The sequence below is a fragment of the Meriones unguiculatus genome, chromosome 6 (assembly GCF_030254825.1).
Source record: "Meriones unguiculatus strain TT.TT164.6M chromosome 6, Bangor_MerUng_6.1, whole genome shotgun sequence".
Taxonomy (NCBI): Eukaryota; Metazoa; Chordata; class Mammalia; order Rodentia; family Muridae; genus Meriones; species Meriones unguiculatus.
In genome coordinates this window covers 116023526-116031986 of record NC_083354.1, presented here as the reverse complement: position 1 = coordinate 116031986, position 8461 = coordinate 116023526, and positions in this window count along the sequence as shown.

The window sequence follows — 8461 nt, the reverse complement described above, 5'->3', positions numbered from 1 at the left end:
TATGGTGAGCAAGCTTTGCCTTTCACGATTAACACATTAGGTAAGTCATAGCCTAGGCCTCCTGGAGTGATGGTGTGGTATGAGGAAACAATTGTAGGTGCCACTTTGTTTAGCGCAGAGTACTGACTTAACAGTGACATCTTAACAGAGGACCACACAGTCAAAGACTTACTCGGATCATGACCATACAACATCCAGACTCAAAATCTTCAGCCTGTTGAGCACAACTCATCAGTTACTCACAGACTGAAGGTTTTAGTATTTGTTTCCTCTCTGTTTTTCCTTCACCATAACAGCAAAAGTAAGCCAACCTTGAGCATGTCCTAGCAGCCAGCCTTAGCAAGCATGGCAGTTCAGGTAGTGGGGCCAGTTGTTTTTGCTGTTTTTAGACAATTCTTCACATTTGCCATGTCCAGCAGCATTTTCTCTACTAATATTCTGTTCTCAATTACAGCAGTATGTTCTGGGTTTGTTTGTTTTTTGTTTCATCCAGATCTTTCTGTTTGAACTGCTGTACTAGATGTGTGTTGTGTCACTGATTATTTTAACATGTTGGGACCTAAGATAACACCGTGTATTTTTTCACTTGGCTGCGTGAAAAATGTGTGTTGATTGCTAGAGCTGAATAGTCCATACGGTACTGTTGTCATACATTAGATTTAGGAATACCTTGCGAAAGCATCATCCTCAGGAACTGATGCTTACAGAGAGGATCACAACAAACACTCTTGAAAGAGTGACAACGAAAGCCAGAGGCTTCTACTACATTCTTTGGGTCAAAATCAGAGTTACCATGCAGGGATACCCAGAGGAAAAGTTTGTAAAATTAAATTCCTTTTTAAAAAGTAGATCTAAGTAGCTGTTTTTCTTTAAAATTTAGATTTTCAGATATCTATGGTCTTTTAAAAATATGCAGGCTATATACTTGAGCTTATTTTGGATATATACCCAGGAGTGGTATAACTGGATCTTGAGATAGCACTATTCCAAATTGTCTGAGAAAGCACCAGATTGACTTCCAAAGTGGTTGTACAAGTTTACATTCCACCAGCAATGGAGGAGGGTTCCCCTTTGTCCACATCCTCTCCAGTATGTGTTGTCACTTGAGTTTTTCATCTTGGCCATTCTGATGGGTGTAAGGTGAAATTCCACCAAAATATCTGGGCCCAGGGGACTTTTCTGAGACTGATATTCCAACCAAGGACCATTCATTGATATAACCTAGAACCCCTGCACAGATGTTGCCCGTGGCAGCTCAGTTTCCAAGTGGATTCCCTAGTAAGGGGAACAGGGGCTGTCTCTGACATGAACTGAGTGGCTGGCTCTTTGATCCCCTCCCCCTGTGGGGGGGGCAGCCTTACCATGCCACAGAGGAAGACTATGAAAGGCAGTCCTGATGAGACATGATAAGCAGGGTCAGATGGAAGGAGAGGAGGTCGTACCCTATCAGTGAACTGGGGAAGGTTGAAGGGGGGAGATAGGGAGGAGGAAAGATGGGCCGGATTGGAGGGGATTAGGATGGGGGATACAGCTGGGATATAAAAATGAATAAATTTTAATAAATAAAAAATTTCTAAAAAATAAAAAAAAATATATGCAGGCTGGGGCTACATTTTCACTGGACTGCTTGCCCATAGTGAGGCCTTGGGTTTGGTCCTCACCACCACAACATCAAGCAGAAATCATGTGGGTGCAAAAGCAACTAAAGTTAGAAATGCTTAAGTTTTATAAATTTACCTATTTTGATAATTATTTAAAAACAAAAAAGCAAGACTTGATAATTCCTACTTATTGCTAGTTCCGATGTTCATCATACTCCTGGTACATTGTCTTTAGCCAAAATTTCTAAGTGGTATAGTTTATAATCTTTATGGGTGAGATGGAAATTCTTTCAAGCAGTTCTTAACATAGCGGTAAAGAGACCAAAACAGTCAGCTGTAAGCTATTTGGTTTACATACTTTTCCAGTGTTTCAAGACTTGGCAGCCATTTAGAATAAGCAATATCAGTTTCCTTAATTCCTACCTTGAAGCTTACTGGCGATAGCCATTTCCAATGTTAAGGAGTAGCAACTCTTAAACTCGGGTTCTACCCTTAATTTATCTTCAGATCAAAGCAGTAGCATACATGTGACCTATGAGAGTGCAGCCAGGGCTGTCTTGCTACGCAGAGGCTGCACCCCACGGTAACTCTGTGCCGAACCTTTCTATGCACACCACACTTTATGTCAGTGTGCTGATATTTCTTAAAGTTGCAGTCAACTTTCACTTTGACCATTTGAGGAGTTTCTGGAGGATTCCACAGCTCTTGATAGTTTTTGTTTTGTTTCTACAAATGTTAGGGTTTATTTCAGAACCCTGCTTTTGTGGCACCTAAAAAAGCTTCTGACAATCTGATTCCAGAAGGATGTTGTAATTCTCCTTAACTGCCTTAGAAATGTTATCATCCAGTTCCAGTAGAGCTGGAGAATTCACATTGTTGGTGTCACTTGTAATCTCTCAGGAATTCTGCTCTACCAGTGATTATGACCTTAACTAGCCCAGGAAAAGAACATGAATGCTTATATTCTTAACCACAACTCTTCTGAAAATGTATAGCCTGTCTCACAAGCATAAACTGTCTACATTCTCAGCATCTGCTCTCATCACAGATTACATGTTTGTCTCTATGTGCTACCTGTTTCAGTGTAGTTTTGGGAGGCTTCATACTGTCTGTAAAGAAGGTTGAGTTTTCTTACAAATCTATCATTTCCCTTCTGCCTTTATCTACATAAGAGCTACTTCCCACAAGTAGCACATTCTCATGATTGTTCCAACTTAGCCTCAGCCAAGGGGGCAAGAGCAGCATTCTGTGGAGCTTGACAGTGCTCATTTCACCTTCTGAAAACCTCCACCACAGGGAATGCCTTACAGTAACGTAAAGCAATAAGCATACTTGAAAACACAATGAGATGCTCTAGAAGTAACAGTGTCCTTCTAAGTAAGAACACTCAGAAATGCACTGTGGTTTGATCATCACTCCAGTCCTGATAAGCCCTCATGGGCTGGAAGGAGCAGATCACCTTCCAGTACTAGATCCTGGTTCCAGTACTAGATCCTGGTTTGCTGTCAAACCTCCACACTGACCAGTACTGGCTAGAAACATCCGTACTCCTCACAGCCTCAAAGGCCACAGCCATTGTCTACTGAAACAGCGCTCACATCAGAAACCAGCTATGGTTCTCAGACCAGTACACCAAGAGCTAGGTTGGATTGATTAACCTTTGTTCTGCTGCAACAAAATGTCTGACAGAAGATGGCTCCTGTCTTCATGGCAGGAGAAACTCAGATCATAAAGGCAAGAGTATGTTAGTGAGGTTGCTCATTTTAAGTGACCAAGAAGCAGAGTGAGACATGAAAAGGGCAGGGACAGCATATCCCTGAAAACTTTTCTCCAATGGCATACTACTTCAGCTGGCTCCCACCTCACAAAGTCTACAGAACCCCTCAAAATATCCGGGCCCAAGGTTTTCAATTCAGGATAGAATGTGCCTGCCTGAACAGTCCTAGAAGGCATGACCTAGGTCAGATGGCTTGTCAGGCTGGTTGCCACAGCCACGTATCCTTTGCTTTCCACGCACCCGATTTCTCCTTATTTTTATTAATTCTTTGAAATTTTCGTTAAAATGCAGTTTGATCATTTCTTTGATATTTCTCCTTTCTTTCCCGAGATCACTTCCACTTGCATGCCAACTTAATTTGCTGTCACTTCATTTCATGGAGTCATCTAAGCATGGTGGTACACATCTTCCATCCCAGCACTGAGGAGGCAGAGGCAGGCAGACCTACACAGTGAGTTCCGGGACAGACAGAGCTATGTAAAAAGACCCAGTCTCAAAGACATGGAAAATGTATGGAGTCCAATTTGTGCTGCCCGAATACTCTTTGAGTGTGGGGCATGCCCTGAAAAGTGGTTAGACTCCCAGGATCACACCCTTACAGAAAACTGATTTCTTCTCTAAGCAGCCATTGATTGCCTATAGCTCTTCAGCTAGGGGTTATTTCATGCCCACCTTATCCGTGTTGGGATTTTGTCTGGCTTGATGTTATGTAAGTCTTATGTATGTTGTCACAATAGTTGTGATTTCACATGTGCCAATGACTTTGTTGTGTCCATTAAATGCTATTTGCTCATAGTCATGTCCACCACCATTGACTCTTACAATCTTTCTAACTCCCTCTTCACCAATGATCCCTTGGCCTTGTGGGGAGGAGTGTGATATAGATGTCTCATTTAAGGCTGAACACACTGAAGTCTCTTATTTTTTGGCACAATAAGCAGTTGTCTCTGTGCTAATTGCCATTTACTGTAAGATGAACCTTCTCTGATGAAGGCTGAGGGATGTACTAATTTATAAGTATAATGTTGCCATAATCCCATCTCCATTTAACAGAAAGATTTACTACATTCTCCCCTAGGGCCTATGACCTATCTGGCCATAGGTTTGGCATAACATCAGTACCAATTCAAGGTGTTGGTTCCATCTTATGGAGTGGGTCTTAAATCTAATCGAAAAGTGTTTGGTTACTTTTCATATCCTCCATGCCATCTTGACAGGACACTCATTTCGGTAGCTCACAGTTCAAACCTGGGTAGGATCAGTAAGTACTTTTCTTCTGTGGTGGTGTTCATAACACCTTCCAGTATCATGAAAGATAGCCAACATGGATGAAGCTCAGGCCGATGCCAGCTTGGTTTTTCCACGTTTTATGTCTAAAGTATGTGGTGTCTTCAGTGACAGGGTCTTTCCATCAAGTTCTGGAGAATAATGGAGAACAATTGGGCAACTTTTTGATAATTCTGCTATCCACTGGAATAAAGGAGTCACCAGTATTTTTCTCTTGTCATCCTTATACTTATAACAACTTCTGTTTTCTAGAGCCCTTCTTTGCCCCTTTCCTGCTTGCTACCCATCTCAGTTGTTCAGGGTCTTAAGATGATGAATAGCCTACACTGTGCCACTCACAAGCCTTGGTCTTGGCTGCCCTGCTCATTCTTTTTGAAGCCACATCCCCTTGGACTGTTTCTATAGTTCACAAGTTAATTTTGCCTCTTGAGTGCTAGAATTAGAGCTATATGCCACAGTGACTAGCTTATTTTGAATTTTTTTGTTTAATTTCACTTCAGTGTATGTGTGTGTGTGTGTGTGTGTGTGTGTGTGTGTGTGTGTGTGTATGGGTGTGTGTGCACTCGTGCATATGTGTGTACAGGGGCCTGCAAGGCCAAAAGTATGTGTTGGTTCCCAAGGGCTGGAGCTACAGAGGACTGTGGGCTGCCAGACATGAGCGCTGAGAATCAAGCTTGGATTCTGTGGAAGAGCTGCTAGCATTATTAACCGCCGAGCCATCCCTCCTGCCCCTTATTTTGAATTTTTAAAGGCGAGTGCTCCTCCATCTTCCTGAGAGCACCGCGCGGAGTACCACGGTGGGACCCCAGCCCCAGCACCACTGTCCTCGACCTCATGATGGCTCGCTCTCATCTGTTCTCTCTGGCTCAGGCTGAAGTACCACCTAAGTCTGCAGCCACATCAAAAGGAAGGAGTCTGACTCAACCGCGGGGCTTCCACAGAGCATAAAGGGCAAGTCAGCGAATCTACCCAGCGTCTCAGCTCACACAGGAAGATACCGTATTGCTTCTCAAAATATTCCAACTCTGCTCCTTGCCTCCTTCATACTCCAGAATAATTTCTGAGTGAACTGAAAAAAAAGAAAAGAAAGAGAAAAGAAGAGAAAAGAAAAGAATAGAAAAGAAAAGAAAAGAAAAGAAAAGAAAAGAAAAGAAATTGTAGACTTTAAAAGGCAAGACAGCTACAGAACTAACTACTCTTACAAACAGGTGGATCAGCGGGCACAGTGGCACACGCCTGTAATCCCACTTCTCATGTTGGCAGAGGCAGTTGGCAGAGGCAGGTGGATCTATGTGTGTTTGAAACGAGTCTGGTCTACAGAGCGAGTCCAGGACAGCCAAGGCTACATTGAGAAACCCCGTCTCAGAAAACCAAAACAGGTGAATTTGTCCACATATCAATAAAAAAATACGTTTTCATATTTCATATCCAAGTATGGTGGTACCTAAATGAAATCCCAACATATAGGAGAGGAAAGTACGAGGGTCACAAAATGAAGAAACCTTCTCTCAGAACCCAAGACTGGTAAGATAAGTCAGTGACCACAGCTTGCCTAGCATGTACCATGCTCTAACTTTGTCTATTCCTAGCCAGCATTGGTCTTCAACAACTCTAAGAACTAAAGGAAATGACCATTGGTACACGGAAAGCTATTCTGCAAATGTGCCATGTTTAACAGCCAGAGGTGCACACAAAATATCAGGAAAATAAGTATGGTCCATGTATGTGTGGGTCAAAGTATATTTTCAATTGCTGAGAAATTCTCTTTTAAAAAAAAAAGAACCTGTTTTTTTTTTTTTTTTTTTTACATTTTTACTCCACACGTTGATTTGCGGTGTAAGTTTGTGTGGGTGTGTGTAAACATGGGCGTGTGTGGGTGCTCGATACCACGGTGAATGCCCGCAGGTCAGAGGATGGCTTGTGAGAGTTCTCTTCTCTCCTTCTGCAGTGGAGATTCCCCGGGACTCAGGTCATCAGGCTTCAAGCGCCTTTTCCCCGGAGCCATCTCCTCGATCATCCAGGAGGTTTTGTTTGTTCTCTTTTGTGTTGTTTTGCTTCTTTGTTTTGAAAAGAATGATTATCAGTGAAGTGTTGACCTGCCCCAGCCTGCCATCCCCTGAAGATATCCCAAAAGATCTGGGTATGATAACTAGGGTACTTGAGCTCAAGAATAGTGAAGGAAAGAAAGAAAGAAAGAAAGAAAGAAAGAAAGAAAGAAAGAAAGAAAGAGACGCGTTTCTCATTTTCATTACTAAAGCAAGCAAAATATGAGATGTTTACAGTCAGCTTAAGCAAATACAAGTACCGTGTGGGAATACACCTGGGGCTATGGCTCTTCGTCTTTGGCCCTGTGACAAGAGCCAAGAACATGCTTTGCATTTGTGTTTTCTACAGAGATAGTGCAGACACACCAGGGCATTCCCTTCATGTCCTTGACTTCAAGTACGTTCACTTACCGTGGTTTATGCAGTTCTTTCTAGAAGGCCGCATTTTGCATTTTTGTCTCATCCTTCATTCACAGTAAGTTCACAGCTTTCTTACACAGCCTCCCACAGTGAGGCAACTGAATTTCCTCTCTTTTTAAAGAAGATTTATTTATGTATTATTTATATAATATCCTGCCTGCATGTGTGTCTGCAGGCCAGAAGAGGGCACCAGATCTCATTATAGATGGTTGTGAGCCACCACGTGGTTGCTGGGAATTGAACTCAGGACCTTTGGAAAAACGCCAGTGTTCTTAACCTCTGAGCCAGTTCTCCAGCCCTAAATTTTCTTTTAATCAATGGTTCAAGTCACCTGCCTCTTTAGGGGTTTTAAATTCTCTTCTGGGGTGAATTTCAGCTTTTAGTATGTGGAAGTGTTACATCAAAATGCTTGAACTGTCTGCTTGTGGTTTTGGAACCTTTGGTAACATGTATTTATCATAAACCTTTGGTAACTAGCATTCATCCCCTCAGCTGTCCTTATATTACTATTTCTCAATCCATTTCTCATCTGTGAGGCCCTCCCCTGCACCCACAATAGTTTTGAGCTACTGGGTAAACAGACACTGAGTCATGTCATGACCCTTGTTTGGAGAGCAACATGACAGGTGCTGTAATAAATTTAATGGTTTTTGCCAACTCATCCAATTTGAATTAGTCTGTGTTGTACAAATTGTTAAGTCATAGTCATTGAAGAGTTTTGGGAACTGTCTTTACAAGGCTTCCAAGTACCTGCACTTACAGGCTCTAGACCAGCTCAAGGGCTTCCCATTCCTGCATCAGGCAGCACTCTCTGAAGCCCGAGTGAGACTCCCCAGGCTGCCTCTTCTGTTTTCTATCTTTGGAAATTTTGTCCTGCACTTCTCCTTTCAGCTTGTCTTACTGAGTTCACATTCAAAACTCATTGCCACCATCAAGAAGGAAAAATCTGGAAAACAAAAGTGGTCTGCTATCTATCACTGAGACCAGCCTGCAGTAGCCAGGAAACACCCAGAAACAGAAAGGCATCCCAGGAAGGCAAATCAGGGAGGCAAATCAGTCCAAAGAGTCAATGCCAGGAAAGGGCTGGCTGCAAATCTGCCAATAATGAAAACACTAAAGGAATGCATGTCTTACACCTGTCCTATATAATTTATGATCAGTTCTAAAGCAGACATATTAAGATTTAAATTTTTTAATTGTCTTAAACCAATAAATCATTCTATAAAGAAAAATAAAATGCTAACCTCGTGTACATGTTGGCAGAGGAAACGCAAAGCACTAAGTGAGCTCCTGTCTAGCTGGGTTGTAATTGCCAACTAGATACTAACTGG